The sequence below is a fragment of the Herpailurus yagouaroundi genome, unplaced genomic scaffold (genome assembly GCF_014898765.1).
Source record: "Herpailurus yagouaroundi ecotype Mexico unplaced genomic scaffold, PumYag 67555, whole genome shotgun sequence".
Lineage (NCBI taxonomy): Eukaryota > Metazoa > Chordata > Mammalia > Carnivora > Felidae > Herpailurus > Herpailurus yagouaroundi.
The window spans coordinates 3,728,047-3,748,323 of record NW_024420361.1 but is presented as its reverse complement, the minus strand read 5'-3'; the positions used below and the strand labels follow the sequence as shown (position 1 = coordinate 3,748,323).

Here is a 20,277-nt window from a genome sequence, read left to right as displayed (position 1 = left end):
CTTTGTAGTAGAGGCTAAAGTCTGGGATTGTGATGCCTCCTGCTTTGTTCTTCTTCAAAATTACTTTGGCTATTCGGGGCCTTTTGTGGTTCCATATGAATTTTAGGATTGCTTGTTCTAGTTTCGAGAAGAATGCTGGTGCAATTTTGATTGGGATTGCATTGAATGTGTAGATAGCTTTGGGTAGTATTGACATTTTGACAATATTTATTCTTCCATTCCATGAGCACGGAATGTTTTTCCATTTCTTTATATCTTCTTCAATTTCCTTCATAAGCTTTCTTTAGTTTTCAGCATACAGATCTTTTACATCTTTGGTTAGGTTTATTCCAAGGTATTTTATGCTTCTTGGTGCAATTGTGAATAGGATCAGTTTCTTTATTTGTCTTTCTGCTGCTTCATTACTAGTGTATAAGAATGCAACTGATTTCTGTACATTGATTTTGTATCCTGCAACTTTGCTAAATTCATGTATCAGTTCTATCAGACTTTTGGTGGAGTCTATCGGATTTTCCATGTATACTATCATGTCACCTGCAAAAAGTGAAAGCTTGACTTCATCTTTGCCAATTTTGATGCAATTGATTTCCTTTTCTTGTTAGATTGCTGATGCTAGAACTTGCAACACTATGTTCAACAACAGCAGTGAGAGTGGACATCCCTGTCATGTTCCTAATCTCAGGAAAAAAGTTCTGTTTTTCCCCATTGAGGATGATGTTAGCTGTGGGCTTTTCATAAATGGCTTTTATGATCTTTAAGTATGTTCCTTCTATCCCGCCTTTCTTGAGGGTTTTTATTAAGAAAGTTGCTGAATTTTGTCAAAGGCCTTTTCTGCATCGATTGACAGGATCATACGGTTCTTTTCTTTTATCAATGTGATGTATCACATTGATTGATTTGCGAATGTTTTTTTTTTTAATTTTTTTTTCAACGTTTATTTATATTTGGGACAGAGAGAGACAGAGCATGAACGGGGGAGGGGCAGAGAGAGAGGGAGACACAGAATCGGAAACAGGCTCCAGGCTCCGAGCCATCAGCCCAGAGCCTGACGCGGGGCTCGAACTCATGGACCGCGAGATCGTGACCTGGCTGAAGTCGGATGCTTAACCGACTGCGCCACCCAGGTGCCCCTGATTTGCGAATGTTGAACCAGCCCTGTATCCCAGGAATGAATCCCACTTGATCATGGTGAATCATTCTTTTTATATGCTGTTTAATTCTCTTTGCTAGTATCTCATTGAGAACTTTTGCATCCATATTCATCAAGGATATTGGCCTGTAGTTCTCTTTTTACTGGGTCTCTGTCTGGTTTAGGAATCAAAGTAATGCTGGCTTTATATAATGAGTCTGGAAGTTTTCCTTCCCTTTTTATTTCTTGGAATAGCTTGAGAAAGATAGGTATTATCTCTGCTTTAAACGTCTGGTAGAACTCCCCTGGGAAGCCATCTGATCCTGGACTCTTATTTCTTGGGAGATTTTTGATGACTGAATCAATTTCTTCGCTGGTTATGGGTCTGTTCAAGCTTTCTATTTCCTCCTGATTGAGTTTTGGAAGCGTGTGGGTGTTTAGGAATTTGTCCATTTCTTCCAGGTTGTCCAGTTTGTTGGCATATAATTTTTCATAGTATTCCCTGATAATTGCTTGTATCTCTGAGGGATTGGTTGTAATAATTCCATTTTCATTCATCATTTTATCTATTTGGGTCATCTCCCTTTTCTTTTTGAGAAGCCTGGCTAGAGGTTTATCAGTTTTGTTTATTTTTTCAAAAAACCAACTCTTGGTTTCATTGATCTGCTCTACAGTTTTTTTAGATTCTATACTGTTTATTTCTGCTCTGATCTTTATTAATTCTCTTCTTCTGCTGGGTCTAGGCTGCCTTTGCTGTTCTGCTTCTATTTCCTTTAGGTGTGCTGTTAGATTTTGTATTTGGGATTTTTCTTGTTTCTTGAGGTAGGCCTGGATTGCAATGTATTTTCCTCTCAGGACTGCCTCCCTTGCATCACAAAGCATTTGGATTGTTGTATTTTCATCTTCATTGTTTTCCATATATTTTTAAATTTCTTCTCTAATGCCTGGCTGACCCATTCATTCTTTAGCAGGGTGTTCTTTAACGTCCATGCTTTTGGAAGTTTTCCAGACTTTTTTCTGTGGTTGATTTCAAGCTTCATAACATTGTGGTCTGAAAATATGAATGGTATGATTTCAATTCTTGTATACTTATGAAGGGCTGTTTTGTGACCCAGTATATGATCTATCTTGGAGAATGTTCCATGTGCACTCGAGAAGAAAGTATACTCTCTTGCTTTGGGATGCAGAGTTCTAAATATGTCTGTCAAGTCAATCTGATCCAATGTATCATTCAGGGCCCTTGTTTCTTTATTGACCGTGTGTCCAGATGATCTATCCATTTCTGTAAGTGGAGTGTTAAAGCCCCCTGCAATTACCACATTCTTATCAATAAGGTTGCTTATGTTTATGAGTAATTGTTTTATATATTTGGGGGCTCCTGTATTTGGCACATAGACATTCATAATTGTTAGCTCTTCCTGATGGATAGACCCTGTGATTGTTATAAAATGCCTTTCTTCATCTCTTGTTACAGCCTTTAATTTAAAGTCTAGTTTGTCTGATATAAGTATGGCTACTCCAGCTTTCTTTTGACTTCCAGTGGCATGATAAATAGTTCTCCATCCCCTCACTCTCAATCTGAAGGCCTCCTCGGGTCTAAAATGAGTCTCTTGTAGACAGCAAATAGATGGGTCTTATTTTTTTTATCCATTATAATGCCCTATGTCTTTTGGTTAGAGCATTTAGTCCATTTACATTCAGTGTTACTATAGAAAGATATGGGTTTAGAGTCATTGTGATGTCCATAGGTTTCATGCTTGTAGTGATGTCTCTGGTACTTTATCTCACAGGATCCCCCTTAGGATCTCTTGTAGGGCTGGTTTAGTGGTGACGAATTCCTTCAGTTTTTATTTGGGAAGACCTTTATATCTCCTTCTATTCTAAATGACAGACCTGCTGGATAAAGGATTCTCGGCTGCATATTTTTTCTGTTCATCACTTTGAAGATTTTCTGCCATTCCTTATTGGCCTGCCAAGTTTCATTAGAGATCATTCACGAGTCTTATGGGTCTCCCTTTATATGTTAGAGCACGTTTATCTCTAGCTGCTTTCAGAATTTTCTCTTTGTCCTTGTATTTTGCCATTTTCACTATAATATGTCATGCAGAAGATCGATTAAAGTTACGTCTGAAGGGAGTCCTCTGTGCCTCTTGGATTTCAAAGCCTTTTTCCTTCCCCAGATCAGGGAAGTTCTCAGCTATGATGTCTTCAAGTACACCTTCACTACCTTTCCCTCTCTCTTCCTCCTCTGGAATACCAATTATGTGTAGATTATTTCTCTTTAGTACATCACTTAGTTCTCTAATTTTCCCCTCATACTCCGGGATTTTTTATCTCTCTTTTTCTCAGCTTCTTCTTTTTCCATAATTTTATCTTCTAGTTCACCTATTCTCTCCTTTGCCTCTTCAATCCTAGCCATAGTTGTCTCCATTTTATTTTGCAACCCGTTGATAGCATTTTTTATCTCCTCCTGGCTTTTCCTTAGTCCCTTGATGTCTGTAGCAAGACATTCTCTGCTGTCCTTTATATTCTTTTCAAGCTCAGCGATTTTATGACTATTATTCTAAATTCACTTTCTGTTATATTGTTTAAATCATTTTTGATCAATTTGTTAGCTGTTGTTATTTCCTGGATGTTTTTCTGAGGGGAATTCTTCCGTTTCATCATTTTGGATAGTCCCTGGATTGGTGCAGGACTGTGGGACACTTCCCCTGTGCTGTCTTGAATAACTTGCATTTGTGGGCGGCGCCGCAGCACATCTGATGTCTGCCCCTAGCCCACCACTGGGGCCACAGTCAGACTGGTGTGTGCCTTCTCTTCCCCTCTTCTAGTGGCGGGATTCACTGTGGGGTGGCGTGGCCCATCTGGGCTACTTGCACACTGCCAGACTTGTGGTGCTGTGGATCCGGTGTATTAGCTGGGGTGGATGGGCAAGGTGCACAGGGGCGGAAGGGGCAGGCTCAGCTCACTTTTCCTTCAGAGATCCTCTTCAGTAGGGGCCCTGCGGCACCGGTAGGGAGTCAGACCTGCCAATGGAGGGATGGATTCGCAGAAGCACAGCATTGTTTTTTGTGCAGTGCAAGCAAGTTCCCTGGCAGGAACTGGTTCCCTTTGGGATTTTGGCTGTGGGATGGATGAGGGAAATGGCGCTGGTGAGCGCCTTTGTTCCCTGCCAAGCTGAGCTCTGTTGTCCGGGGCTCTACAAATCTCCCTCCCGTTGTCCTCCAGGTCTCCCGTTCTCTGAGCAGAGCTGTTAGCTTCTAACCTTCCAGATGTCAAGTCCCTCTTGCTGTCGGAACACACTCCATCCGGCCCTTCCGCTTTTGCAAGCCAGACAAGGGGCTATGGTTGTCCGGCGGGCCGCCCCTCCACCCTGGTTCCCTCCAGCCAGTCCGTGTAGCACGCACCGCCTCGCCGCCCTTCCTACCCTCTTCTATGGGCCTCTCATCTGCACTTGGCTCCAGAGACTCCGTTCTGCTAGTCTTCTGGCAGTTTTCTGGGTTATTTAAGCAGGTGTAGGTGGAATGTAAGTGATCAGCAGGATGCGCTGTGAGCCCAGCGTCCTCCTACGCCACCATCTTCCCAGGATTCCCCTCTCCTTCTATTCTGAATGAATGCCTTACTGGATAAAGGATTCTTGGTTGTATTTTCGTATTCAGCACATTGAATATTTTCTGCCACTCCCTGCTGGCCTGCCAAGTTTCAGTGGACAGGTCTGCTGCTATCCTTATTTGTCTACTCTTGTGGGTTAAGGGCCATTTGTCCCTAGCTGCTTTCAGAATCCTCTCTATCTTTGTATTTTTCCAGTTTCACTATATATGCTTTGGAGTTGACCTTTTCTGTTGATTCTGAAGGGATTTCTCTGTACTTACTGAATTGGATGTCTGCTTCCTTCCCCAGATTAAGAAAGTTCTCAGCTCTAATTTGTTCAAATGAAACTTTCACCTCTTTTTCTCTCTCTTCTTCTACTGGAACTCCTATGATACAGACATTACTACATTTCATTGAATCACCTAGGTCTGCAATTCTCCCCTCGTGGTCTAGTATTTTCCTATCTCACTTTTTTTCAGCTTCATCATTTTCCATAATTTTATCTTTCTTTTCACATATTCTCTCCTCTGCTTCCTCCATCCTTGCTGTCACTCCATCTATATTATTTTGCATTTCATTTACAGCATTTCTTAATTTGTCATGATTATTCCTCACATTCTTGGTCTCTGCAATGATAGATTCTCTGTTGTCTTCTATGCTTTTTTTGAAGCCCATCTATTAGTTTTATGACTATTAATCTAAATTCTTGTTCAAGTGTATTGTTTATATCTGTTTTGAGCAATTCTCTGGCTGCCATTTCTTCCTGGAATTTCTTTTGAGAATATTTCTCTTTCATTATTTTGGCTAGTTTTCAGTCTTTTACGTGTTTTATTAGCTTGTTTTGTGTCATGCACCTACGAGTACTACTATATCAAAAAGGGGTCATTGACTGTCCGGGGCCTAGCCCTTCATGAAGTGTTTTTGGAGTTTGTTCTATGCTCTCTGTTGTTGTGACTCTGGTTGATTTATCTCTCTACCCTTAGTGGTGGTTTGGACCTTCTGCCAGGTGTGCTGTGATTTGTTCTTTGAAGTAACACTGGAAAAAATGTAAAAGGGGTGTGGTGGTGGAAGAAGTCTTATCCCATACAAAGAGAGAAATGACAGGGGTGGGGGAAAAATTGACCAAAGGATCAGAGAAACTATACAGCTTAACCCAGAGACAGAGAGAGAGAGAGAGAGTGAGAGAGAGGGAAATAAAGGAGATGCAGAAGAGGTGTAAAAAGAATAGATTAAAAATGTCTGCTTAATTAAACCAACAACCAGCATAGAGAATAGAAGAGAAAAGAAGAAAATATATATATAGATACAGATATAGATATAGAGATATAGATATAGATATATAGATATAGTTAGATATCTAGATATCTAGTTATAGTTATGTAGATATCTATATCTAGATAGATATAAATATAGATAGTAAGAATTGACCAAAAATCAAATCAGCAAATGCAAAAATGCTGGATTATTGTCTGATGGTGCCTTGGAACCGGTGGGTGTGCTGGTCTGGAGGGGGTCCCCTCTGGTTCAGTCAGTGTCAATCTCACTCCAGTAGAAATGCAGTTGCCAGACAGGGAGAGATGTGTTTGGTGTGTTTTGTTCCCCTCCACTGGGGCCCACTGTCCTGTTCCCTGAAGCCCCACCATGTTGGCGATGGGGAGAAAAATGGCAACACCCCGGTCTCTCCTCCCCAGACTGGGTGTCCCAAACAACACTGTTTAGGCAGTCTTCACAGCATCACATAGGTGCAAGTGGGCTGGTTTGTCCCATTCCACAATCTCCCGTGCCTCCTAGGCATTCAGCTGGGATTGAAATCCCGATGTCTTGGGGCGCCTGGGTGGCGCAGTCGGTTGGGCGTCCGACTTCAGCCAGGTCACGATCTCACGGTCTGTGAGTTTGAGCCCCGCGTCGGGCTCTGGGCTGATGGCTCGGAGCCTGGAGCCTGTTTCCGATTCTGTGTCTCCCTCTCTCTCTGCCCCTCCCCCGTTCATGCTCTGTCTCTCTCTGTCCCAAAAATAATAAAATAAACATTGGAAAAAAAATTATGAAATCCCGATGTCTTAAAGGATTCTGATCTTTGCTCCCAGGTTCTTGGGTAGTGCCAGTCTACCCAGGTGACACGGGACCTCTGGCCGGCACTTACAGGGTCTTTTGTCTTTGGTACAGCAATATACCTTCTTCTCACAGCACTCAAGGGTGGGGACTGCTCTCCTAGTGCACCTCTGAGCTTACTACTGAGCTCAGAGCTGACTCTCCCTTCCCCCCAGAGTGGTTCCAGTTCAGGAAAAGTCATGCCAACCCTCAACTGTCACTCCTAAGGCTGTTTGCAAGTTGGACACTGCCTCTCTCCATTTTATCCATTCCCCGGTCTGTGGTCTGGAGACGTTTTTCTCTTACCCGAATACAATTCCAAACTTCCACAGCATCTCTTTCTCTTCCTTTTGTCTCTCCACCGGAGGGGTTACCCCACTCCATGCCTATGCTGCCTGTTTTATCACTTCCAAATTGCAAGTATGCACCTCTGTTCTGCCAAGCTGTTTCTGTGGGCCACTGGAGATGTTTCTGTCACTCTGTAGCCTGGATCCTGGAATTCAAAGTCTTCTTTTTTTAAAAAAAAAAAAATTTTTTTCAACGTTTATTTATTTTTGGGACAGAGAGAGACAGAGCATGAATGGGGGAGGGGCAGAGAGAGAGGGAGACACAGAATCGGAAACAGGCTCCAGGCTCTAAGCCATCAGCCCAGAGCCTGACGCGGGGCTCGAACTCCCGGACCGCGAGACCGTGACCTGGCTGAAGTCGGACGCTTAACCGACTGCGCCACCCAGGCGCCCCCAAAGTCTTCTTTTTTTAATTTTTTTTTTATTATAACATGTTTTACTTATTTATTTATTTATTTTTAATTTACATCCAATTTGGTTAGCATATCATGCAACAATGATTTCAGGAGTAGATTCCTTAGTACTCCTTACGTACTTAGCCCACCCCGCCTCCCACAACCGCTCCAGTAACCCTCAGTTTGTTCTCCATATTTATGAGTCTCTTATGTTTTCTCCCCCTCCCTGTTTTTATATTATTTTTTCCCCTTCACTTCTGTTCATCACTTTTTGTCGCTTAAATTCCTCATATGAGAAAAGTCATATGATTTTTATGTTTCTCTGACTAATTTCACTTAGCATAATACTCTCCAGTTCCATCCATGTAGTTGAAAATGGCAAGATTTCATTCTTTTTGATTGCTGAGTAATACTCCATTGTGTGTGTGTGTGTGTGTGTGTGTGTATACCAAATCTTTATCCATTCATCAATCAATGGACATTTGGGGTCTTTCCATACTTTGGCTATTGTTGATAGTGCTGCTATAAGCATAGGGGTGCATGTGTCCCTTCAAAACAGCACACCTGTATCCTTTGGATAAATGCCTAGTAGTGCAATTGCTGGGTCATACGGTAGTTCTATTTTTAGTTTTTTGAGTAACCTCCATACAATTTTAGAGAGTGGCTGTGCCAACTTGCATTCCCACCAGCAATGCAAAAGAGATCCTCTTTCTCCACATCCTTGCCAACATCTGTTGTTGCCTGAGTTGTTAATGTTAGCCATTCTGACAGGTGTCAGGTGGTATCTCATTGCGGTTTTGATTTGTATTTCCCTGATGATGAGTGATGTTGAGCATTTTTTTATGTGTTGGTTGGCCATCTGGATGTCTTCTTTGGAGAAGTGTCTATTCATGTCTTTTGCCCATTTCTTCACTGGATTTGTTTTTTGGGTGTTGAGTTTGATAAGTTCTTTATAGATTTTGGATACTAACCCTTTATCTTATATGCCATATGCAAATATCTTCTCCTCTTCTGTCAGTTGCCTTTTAGTTTTGCTGATTGTTTCCTTGGCTGTGCAGAACCCTTTTATTTTGATGAGGTTCCAGTAGTTCATTTTTTCTTTTGTTTCCCTTGCCTCTGGAGACATGTTCAGTAAGAAGTTGCTGCGGGCAAGATCAAAGAGGTTTTTGCCGGGTTTTTCCTCGAGGATTTTGATGGTTTCCTGTCTTACATTTAGGTCTTTCATCCATTTTGAATTTATTTTTGTGTATGGTGTAAGAAAGTGGTCCAGGTTCATTCTCCTGCATGTGTTTGTCCAGTTTTCCCAGCCCCACTTGCTGAAGAAACTATCTTTATTCCATTGGATATTCTTTCCTGCTTTGTCGAAGATTTATTGGCCATACATTTGTGGGTCCATTTCTGGGTTCTCTATTGTGTTCCATTGATCTGAGTGTCTGTTTTTGTGCCAATACCATACTGTCTTGATGATAACAGCTTTGGAGTATAGCTTAAAGTCTGGGATTATGATGCCTCCTGTTTTGGTTTTCTTTTTCAAGATCGCTTTGGCTATTCGGGGTCTCTTCTGGTTCCATACAAATTTTAAGATTATTTGTTCCAGCTCTGTGAAGAATGCTGGTGTTATTTTGATAGAGATTGCATTGAATATGTAGATTGCTTTGGGTAGTATCGACATTTTAACAATATTTGTTCTTTCTATGCAGAAGCACGGAATCATTTTCCATTTTTTTGTGTCTTCTTCAATTTATTTCACAAGCTTTCTATAGTTTTCAGTGTATAGATTTTTCTTTTCTTTGGTTAGATTTATTCCTAGGTATTTTATGGTTTTTTGTGCAACTGTAAATGGGATCAATTCCTTGATTTCTCTCTGTTGCTGCATTGCTCATGTCTAGGAATGCAACCGATTTCTGTGCATTGATTTTATATCATGCAACTTTGCTGAATTAATGAATCAATTCTAGCAGTTTTTTTGCTGGAATCTTTTGGGTTTTCCATATAGAGTATCATGTCATCTGTGAAGAGTGAAAGTTTGACCTCCTCCTGGCCTATTTGGATGCCTTTTATTTCTTTTTGTTGTCTGCAGAGGCTAAGACTTCCAATACTATGTGAAATAACAGTGGTGAGAGTGGACATCCCTGTCTTGTTCCTGACCTTATGGGGAAAGCTGTCAGATTTTCCCCATTGAGGATGATATTAGCATTGGGTCGCTCATATATGGCTTTTATGAACTCGAGGTATGCTTCTTCTATCCCTAGTTTCTTGAGGGTTTTTATCAAGAAAGAATGCTGTATTTTGTCAAATGCTTTCTCTGCATCTATTGAGAGGAAAAGTTTACAAGATAGTGTAGCAACAGCTTTTCAGGAATTATGGAAAATCACAACACACATCTGGCACCAGGCTTCACCCTTAACAACCTTGTTCCAGCACGAGCGAATGTAGCCATTTTCTGGGGTCTGCTGGGAACAGGTGGCTTCAACAGTCTCCACCCAATGTCCTTCCAGCAGGGAAACCACTTTTCCTCGTGTGGCCCAAGAACCTGCTAGACCCCACTCTGTTCCTGTGGATTTGCCCTTCCCACCAGAGCACCGCCAGTTATCGAGCTGTGGAGCTGCAGACTTGAAGCTTCCATTGTTTACAGTCTTAATGGAATTTAAACACTCTCATTTCTCCTTTCTCACTTTTTAGTTTAGTCCCTGTGGCTGTTTCCAATTTTCCACTTTCTCTCCAGCTGCTTTTGGGGAGGGGTGCTTTTCCCTTATTCTCCCTCATCCCAGTCTCTTTCCTCTTTCCGCCTGAAAAGGTGGCTTCCTGCCCACTGCTGGCTTCTCTCTCCCCAATTCACCTCTCTGCACCACATACCTGCTGAATTCTGTGGTTCAGGTCGTGCAGATTATTGTGTTAATCCTCCACACAATTTTCCAGGTGTGTAGGATGGTTTGGTGTTGGTCTGGCTGTATTTCATGGAAGTGAGACAGATAAAAACTTGCATGCTGTTCTGCCATCTTGCTCCTTCCCCCGAATTCAAAGTCTTCTGTCCTCAATACAGCTGTGTTTGAGGACTAAAAGAACTTCACCCCCCCCCACTTCTCTTCTGTTTCAATCTTCAGATATCTTTACATCTAAAGCCAGTATCTTGTAAGCTGCAGATAGGTGTGTCTTGTTTTTTTACACACCTTGGTACCCTATGTCTTTTGATTGAATAATTTAGTCCAGTTACATTCAGATTTGTTATTGACAGATACAAATTTAGTGTCATTGTATTACTTGTATTGTTGGTGTTCTGGAGATTTTCTCTATTCATTTCTTGTCTGTGTTGCCTTTGTTCTTTCTTTACCTCTCAGAGTCCCCCTTAATATTTCTTTCAGGAGTGGTTTAGTGGTCACCAGCTCCTTTCGGTTTTTGTTTTTGTTTTGTTTGTTTTTTGTTTTTTGTTGTTTTTTTTTTGTCTTGTAATCTCTTTATCTCTCCTTCTATTCTGAATTACAGTCTTGCTAGATAAAGTATTCTCAGCTATGTTTTTTTTTTTCTTCTCATTCATCCCATTGACTATATCATGCTTCTCCCCTCTGGCCTGCCAATTTTTTTTTTCTGGAGAGATCTGCAGTTAGCTTTATTGGTCTTCCTTTTTAAGTTATGGACTTCTTTATACAAAATAGACTTTAATACAAAGTCTGTGACAATAAACAATAAATTGAATTACATAATAATATAGAGATTAATCCAACAGGAATATATAGCACTTGTAAATACATATGCACCCAAGATTATAGCACTTAGATATATAAAGCAATACTAACAGACATAAAGGAAAAATGCACAGTAATACAATAAATATATTAATTTTTCCTATGGAAGAGCTAGAAAAGGAAGAACAACAAACCCCAAAGTCAGTAGATGAACAGAAATAATAAAGATCAGAGTGGAAGTAATGAAACAGAGAGTAAAAAGCAATGGAAAATATTAATGAAACTAAAAGGTAGTTCTTTGAAAAAATAAACAAAATTAATACACCTTTATCAAGACCAATGAAGAATAAAAAAGAGAGGGCTCAAAAAAATAAGATCAGAAATAGAAGAGGAGAAAGTACATTTCTGATGTCACAAAACTAAAAAGTATGATAAAAAATTGTTATGAATAGCCATATGTCAACAAATTGGACAGTCAAGAAAAATTGGATAAATCCCTAAAAACACATGATCTTCCAAATCTTAATCAGGAAGAAATAGAATATCAGAACATATGGATTACTAGTAAATGAAATTAAATCAAATCCCAATAAACAAAAGTCCAGAGAGACCAGAGAGCTTCAGAGGTGAATTCGATCAAGCATTTATGAAGAATTAGTACTTATTATTCTCAAACTGTTCCAAAAAATTGAAGAGGAAGAAATGATTTCAGATTCATTTTGTGAAGCCAGCATTACCCTGATAGCTGAGCCAGACATGACACTATAAAAAAAAAAGAAAGTTATAAGCCACTACCCTGATATCTAAGCCAAAGACACTATAAAATAAAGTTATAAGCCACTATCCCTGATGAACACAGATGCAAAAATCCTCAAGAAAATATTAAGAAGCTGAATTTAACAATTATTTAAAAGGGTAATGCATATAATCAAGTAAGACTTATTTTTGAGAGATGCAAGGATGTTTCAACATCCACAAATTAATCAATGTGATACAACACATCAACAAAAGAAAGAATAACAAACCACATGATTTTCTCAATAGATGTAGAAAAAGCATCTGGCAAAATTCCACATCCATTAATGACAATGACTCTCAACAAAGTGGATATAAAGAGAAAATACTTCAACATAATAAAGGTCATATATGACAAATGCACAACTAACATCGAATGGTGAAAAGTTTAAAGTGTTTCTTCTGAGATCGATCATAAGACAAGGATACCAGACCTTATCAAGAAATACCAAATGTTCATAAGGATGTGGGTAAAAGGAATTTTTCTGCACTGTTGGTGGAAATATAAGCAGGGGCAGCCACTATGAAAAACAGTATGGAGGTTCCTCAGAAAATTAAAAGTAAAACTACCATATGATCCAGCAATTTCATTTCCTGGTATTTTTCCAAAGAAAATGAAAACATGAATTCAAAGAGATATATGCACCCTTATGTTTATCACAGCATTATTTACAATAGCTAAGATATGGAAGCAATGTAAATACCCATTGGTAGATAAGTGTCTAAAGATATGGCATACTGAAATCTTGTCATTTACAACAACATAGGTTGACCTAGAGGGTATTATGCTAAGTGAAATAAGTCAGACACAGAAAGGCAAATACTGCAGTATATGATTTCATTTATATGTGGAATCTAAAAAACGAATAAACAAAACAAAGCAGAAACAGACTCATAGAGAACAAACTAATGGTTGCCAGTGGGGTGGGGGATTGGGAGGATGGATAAAATAGCTGAAAGGAATTAAATGTTACAATCTTCAAGTTCTAAAGTAAATAAGACACAGGGATACAATGTACAGCATAGGGAATATAGTCAATAACATTGTAACTAAATTTGTATGTGACAGATGGTTAATAGATTTATTGCAGTGACAACTTTGTAATGTTGTTACCACAATAAATATATAAATATCAAATCACTATGCTGCACAACTGAAACCAATACAATATTGTATGCCAAGTATTCAATTAAAAAAAATAAACTAGAACTGGGGCCCCTGGGTGGCTCACTTAAACGTCCAACTTCAGCTAAGGTCATGATCTCACAGTTCGTGAGTTTGAGCCCTGTGTCAGACTCTGTGCTGACAGCTCAGAGGCTGGAGTCTGCTTCGGATTTTGTGTCTCCTTTTCTCTCTGCCTTTCCCTTGCTCATGCTCTGTCTCTCTCTCAAAAATAAATAAACATTAAAAATATATTACAGGAAACCACACAGGGATGGAGCACACAATATATTGGCTGCATAAATTTATAAATGAATGAACAGGTGAATAAGTGGATAGAGTGTACCCAGACTTTTGAGAAGGGTTATCCTATAATCCCATTATCTTTTCCTATATATTTTCTTAGTAAAAAAAAATCAATGCCTAATCATCTCAGTAATATGCTTCAGTCCATTTTCACTTATAAAACAGGTAAATAAAAACTTGTGAAGTCTTAACAATTTTTCAAATTATCTTCCCTGCATCTTTGTAGTTGTCCTGTATTCACCAAACCTTGTAGAATTAACCCAAATTCAGTGGTTTAGAGGATTTGAGTTTCAAAAATGGTTGCTTAGTTTAACTGTGTAATGAAAGCTTTTTTGTTTTTGTAGAGCCTAATGGTGACATCTAAACCTACTGTTGAAATCAATTCCACTTAATGGTAAAACCATGAGGCACTTTTGGAGGTGAAAATCATTTTGTTTCTTACAGACCAGAATACTTAAAGTAGTGTAACTGATGACATAAATGAAATGTAATTTTAAGTGATCTTATTTCTGAATGAATCAGTTACATTTCTTGTCAAATTGTCATCACTGTTGATAAGGTGGGTTACTAGAATAGTTTATCAAAAAATTTTAATTACTCTCAAATGTACTATAGCTGTGACTTGTCAATAGGAGGATCGTGTGTACAAATTTAAAACTCGTTTAGTTAGGTGTATCTGAAATTAATGAAAACTTAGTTTTACTCAACTGTGGAGCAATAAAATTAAAATCCTTAGTCCAAATATCTTGTGATAGGTACTTGTACTAGGAATTAGGGTTTGGGTTGGTTTTTTTGTTTTGTTTTTTTTTTTTGCTTCTTCTTTTTTTTTAAGTAGGCTCTATGTGGGGCTTGAATTCATGATCCCAAAATCAAGAGTTGCATGCTCCACCAGCTGAGCCAGCCAAGAACCTGAGGAATTGGGTTTTTGTAAAGAATCTTCATTATAAATAAAAATCTTCTTCTTTTACCAATAATAATTTAAATTTCAATCTAATATAAGAAGAAACCTATGGATGTGACTTCTTATGAAATATCCCAAAATTTATAGAAATTCAACCTTTACCTCATCATCTAATCAAAAAACAGTATGCAAAGTCAGCTGTAATATTTTATAGAATTCATGATTTTCTATTTATGACATTGCTAAATCAGAACGCCAGAGTACAATTTGGTCATATAGAATTATAAATCAAATCATTGACCTAAAATTTGTATTTTAACCCCTGAACAACATGGCACAGATTAAAAATCCTAATTTATAAATACATCATAGGAATCTGTGATTCCACATACATCTATGTGCAATACATCATAGGAATAAAATGCATAATAAGAATAAGCTTTTAATAAATAATATTTGCAGTCTATAATATTGGTATAGTATATAATTCTCCTATAAGATTAATTAGAACCATTAAGTTGCTTTAAAAATGTAAATCCTGGAAATAATATATATCCTGGAGAGAAGGCAAGATAGCAGAGTAGTGGGAGGACTCTAGATTTGCCTCAGCTCTCAAACACAGCTAGATAAATGTCAAATCATTCTGAATACACAAAAAAATCAATCTGAGGACTGACATCAGAAAATGCACAACTAGGAGAGAAGAGGCAACGTGAAATGTGGGAGGTGCAGAGATGTGATTTGGGGCAGAAAAGTATTACAGATGTTGTGGAAGGGAGGGAACCCTGGTCATAGACAGAGGTGGAAGAGAGAGAGAGAGAGAGAGAGAGAGAGAGAGAAGTATACAAGGTGCCACACAAGGAAAACACTTCCCCAAAACATTGACTGGGAAAATGAGAGGGGCTGATTTTTGTGAGTTTTTACAAGTAGGGCACAAAGACTGGAGTTTTAGAAGACCATGGCATGGCTGGTGTGGAGCCCGGCAGGTGCTGCAGTGCTTCTCTAGAGGAGGGTAGATAACCTGGTAGCAGAAGCTGCAATCTGAGGATCCCCTGGGATGCACTGGGAAAGGTGGTTCTTCCTTCTTGGAGTGCATCAGGAAGAGGTAGCACTGCCTCTCCAGGGAAAAAAGAGCTGGTGGGTTCCATTACCATCCCGTCCCTCAACATAAGTGTAAAGATGCTTGCTGAGGACAGCTAACTTAGACAGACTCTATGCTGGATTTTACTCCAAAATCCGCCCCCCCCCCATGTGCTTTGGTGTCACTGCTCTTCTGGAATAAATCTGAATCAGTACTAGTGTGGCAAGAGCCTCCCCAGAGGACTAGTGTGGGTCCCTGCCATAACAGGTCCCTAAAGTTTGGAGTTTTAAAATTTAGCTGGCCTAACTAGTATAAAAAGAAAAAAGAAAAAACAGGTGCACAGTGCTGCCAAACAGGCAGATGAACTGGATACAGTCATTGTGAAGGCAGGAATCTGAGGAAAACCTGTGACACATGGGGGAACATTGTTTACTCTTTTGTGAAGACTTTCCAGGAAGAAGCAGGCATGAACTCCACTCTTTGGAAAAAGGGAGTTGGCTGGTGCAATTTCTCTCTCTTGTCCCTTAGCAAAAACTAAATTCTTTAAGTGGTACGGCACCAAGAGTGGCAGCCAAAACCACTTACACCAAGCCCCACCACCCTGTGCTTTGCAGATGCTGCATTTCTAGGGCAAGCTTGCCTGATAACCAAAGAGCAGGCCCCTCCCCGCAGAAGACCAGTGAAAACTACCCCCCTACACTACATGTCTAGTGACCACAGAGTTCTGCAAAACTTCAGGTCTAGTAGAAATAACATCAGATCTTTTTTTAACAGACCAGAGCACACCTACTTAAAACTTACAACACTCTGGCCTAAGTCCAAACACTCCATGAGGAAGGGAAAGAGAAACTATGCAGAGAACTGACCTGAGGGAAACAGCAGCCAAAACACAGCACCAGAGTTCACACAGCCTACATCAGATATACTTCCTGAGGCACAAGACCCTGGACAGTATAAGACCTCTTTATAAAGCCATTACACTCTGGAGCACTAAACATAACAAGCTATCCTAGTACAGAGAAGACAAAGCCTTGGCAGAGTGCCAAGATGGAGGAATTAATCTCAAAAGAAAGAGCAAGAAAAGATTGGGTTCAGGATGTAATCAAAACAGATATAAGTAATATGCCTGATCCATATTTTAAAACAACAGCTATAAGGATACTAGGTGTGTTTAAGAAAAGCATAGAAGGCATCAGGGAGTCCCTTATCACCAAGATAAAAGAGCTAAAAGCCAATTAGCCTGAAATTTAAAAAGTTATACATGAAATGGGAAACTGGATATAATGACCACAAAAACGGAAGAAGCAGAGGAATAAAAAAGTTATATAGAAGATAGAATTGTGGAAAATAATAAAGCAGAAAAGAATAGGGGAAGAAAAATATTAGATCACAAATGTAGATGTAGGGAACTCAGCGACTCCATAAAGCATAAAAACATTCATACCATAGGAGTCCCAGAAGAAGAGAGGGAAAAGGGGTTAGAAGTCTTACTTGAGGAATTATAGCTGAAAAATTCCCTAATCTGGGGGAGGAAACATACATCCAAATCTAGGAGGCACAGAGAAGTCCAATCAAAATGAACAAAAACAGGCCAACAACAAGACATAGAATACTTACATTTACAAAATATAAATATAAAGAAAAAATCCTAAAAGCAGCAAGAGAACAAATCTCTAACTTACAAGGGAAGACAAATAAGGTCACCAGAAGATCTCTTCACAGAAATTTGGCAGGCCAGAAGGGAGTGGCATAATATACACAATGTGATGAATGGGAAAAATCTGCAGCCAAGAATATCCAGCAAGGCTACCATTCAGAATGGAAGGAAAGATAAATTTCCCAGACAAGAAAACTAAAGAGGTTCATGACCATTTAACTATCCCAGTAAGAAATATTAAAGGGGACTCTTTGGGTGGGAAGGAAATAAAAGTGACAAACACTAGAAAGGAACAGAGAAAATCTCCAGAAGCCATGACTTAACAAGTAATAGAATAGCACTAAATTCATATCTATCAATAATAACTCTGAGTGTAAATGGACTAAGTGCTCCCATTCAAAGGCATAGTGTATCAGAATAGATTAAAACAAAACAAAACAAAATTATCCATATGTTGCCTACAAGATATTTATTTTAGACCTAAATATACCTGCAGATTAAAAGTTCAGGGATGGAGAAAAATCTATAATATTAATGGACATCAAAAGAAAGCTGGGATAGCCATACTTGTATGAGAAAAATTAGATTTTAAAACAAAGACTACAGTAACAATAGATAAAGAAGGGCATTATATGATAAAAAGGGATGTATCCACCAAGAAGATCTAACAATTATAAATATTTATGCCCCCAACATGACAGAACCCAAATATATAAACAATTAATACAAAAATAAAGGAACTCATTGTTAAAAATACAACAATAGCATGAGACTTGGACACCCCACTTACAACAATGGGCAGATCATCTAAGCAGAAAATCAAAAGGGAAACACACTGCACTGGATGGACTAAACAGATATATTAATAACATTTGATTCTAAAGTAGCAGAATACACATTCTTTTCAAGTGCACATGGAACATCCTCCAGAACAGATTACATACTAGGCCACAAATCAGGCCTCAACAAGTACAAAAGGATTAAGATCATTCCATGCATATTTTCTTACCACAATGCTATGAAATTTGTTTTTTTTTTTTAATTTGTTTTTTTTTTCAACGTTTATTTATTTTTGGGACAGAGAGAGACAGAGCATGAACGGGGGAGGGGCAGAGAGAGAGGGAGACACGGGATCAGAAACAGGCTCCAGGCTCCGAGCCATCAGCTCAGAGCCCGACGCGGGGCTCGAACTCACGGACCGCGAGATCGTGACCTGGCTGAAGTCGGACGCTTAACCGACTGCGCCACCCAGGCGCCCCAATGCTATGAAATTTGAAGTAAACACAAGAAAAAGAAATTGGAAAGGCCAAAATACATGCAGGTTAAAATAGATGTTACTAAAAAATGAGTGGGACAAACAGGAAATTAAAAATGAAATCTAAAAATACATGGGAACAAGTGAAAATGAAAACATTACAATCCAAAATCTTTGAAATGCATCAAAAGCAGTCCTAAGAAGGTAGTACAGAGCAATAGAGGCCTACTTCAATAAGCATGAATAATCTCTACTACACAACCTAGCTTTAAACCTAAAGGAGCTAGAAAAAAAACAGCAAACAAAGCCAAAGCCAGAAAAGGAAGTGGAATAATAAAGATGAGAGCAGAAATAAATGATGTAGAAACAAACAATAAAGACATATTAATGAAACCAGCAGCACTTTTTTTGAAAAAAAAATAATAAAATTGATAAACCCCTAACCAACTTATAAAAGAGAAAAGAGAAAGGATCCATATAAATAAAATCATGAATGATAAAAGAGAGATCACAACCAACACCACAAAAATACAGTTATAAGAGAATATTATGAGGGGGGAAGTTAAGATGGGGGAGAACTAGGGGGACCCTGGGCTTTCCTCATCTATCAAATACAACTGTATTGAGGTAAGATCACTTGGGACACCCAAGAAATCTGTCTGAAGACTGGAAGAAGGATATCCATGGTTGAAGGAGATAGTGTGGCAGGTGTGAGGCTTATTTCAACAAACAAATCAAAGCACACCTGGTTAAAAGTCCTAACACTCCCCATTGCAAGCAAGGAGGAGGTTTACAGAGGACAGACCAGTGGTAAAGAGCAGCCAAAATGCAATAGCAGAGTGCAAACGGCATGCGCCAGAAAGACTTCCTGAAGTGCCAGGCTCTGGACAGTGTATGACCACTTTTTAATATTGCATTACTCTCAGGTGCAAGAAATGTAACAAGCTTTCAAAACATACAAAAGACAGAAACTTAGCCAAAATGACAATAAGGAGGAATTCTCCCCAAAAGAAAGGTCAAGAAAGTCACAACCAGGAACTTGGTCAAAACAGATACAAGCAAAATACCTCAACAAGAATTTAGAACAACAGACATAAGAGAAGTAGCTGGGCTTGAAAACCCAGAGAAACCCCTGTTGCAGAGATCAATGACCTAAAAACTAGTCAGGCTGAAATAAAAAATGCTATAACTAAGATGCAAAACTGACTGTATATAGTTACAACAAAGGTTGAAGAAGCAGAGAAGAGAATAGGTGATATAAAAGATAACATTATCAGAGAAGAGTTAAGATGGCAGAGGAGTAGGGGAACTGGGATTTCTCTCATTCCTCAAACACAGCTGTATTGAAGTCAGATCACTTGGAACACCCAGGAAATCAATCTGTGGAGTGGCAGAAAGATCTCCACAGATGGATAGAGACAGCTTGGAGAGACTGAGGTGCATGTATGTGAATTGGAGTAGATAAATGATGTAGGCACGGAGAGGAGGGAACCTCTTCTGTGGAAAAACAAAAAAGAGAGAAAGAAATAGAGGCTGTGTAATTGTGGTATTGAGTTAGTACAAGAGGAAGACCTTCTCCAGACCACAGACTGGGGAACAAGAAATACGGAGAGTGACAGTTTCTATTTTACAAACAACCTTAGTAGCTAAAGATTTGAGTTTTCCAAAGTGCACGACTTTCTCCAGACCAAAGATAAAAGCAAATGGGGGGATCCAGCTCTGTGGTGCAGTAATGATCTCAGGGGCACACTGGGAGAGAACAGTCCCTTTCCTTGAGTATTGTGGAAAGAGGGTTTATTGCCTCCCCAAGGACAAAAGACCCCACAGGTGCCAGAAAAAGAACTTTTATTGGCAGGGCTGATTGGCTATACACCAGAATAAGTTCTG

The 20,277-nt window shown here is 39.2% G+C and overlaps 1 long non-coding RNA gene across 1 annotated transcript; it reads left to right on the top strand.

The window, feature by feature from the left end:
* Nucleotides 1-15,225: 15,225 nt before the first annotated feature.
* Nucleotides 15,226-19,457, top strand: LOC121025219 (uncharacterized). The gene is made up of 3 exons (XR_005787979.1): nt 15,226-15,237; nt 15,376-15,383; nt 19,106-19,457. It is a non-coding gene; the product is annotated as an uncharacterized LOC121025219 (long non-coding RNA).
* Nucleotides 19,458-20,277: the final 820 nt, after the last annotated feature.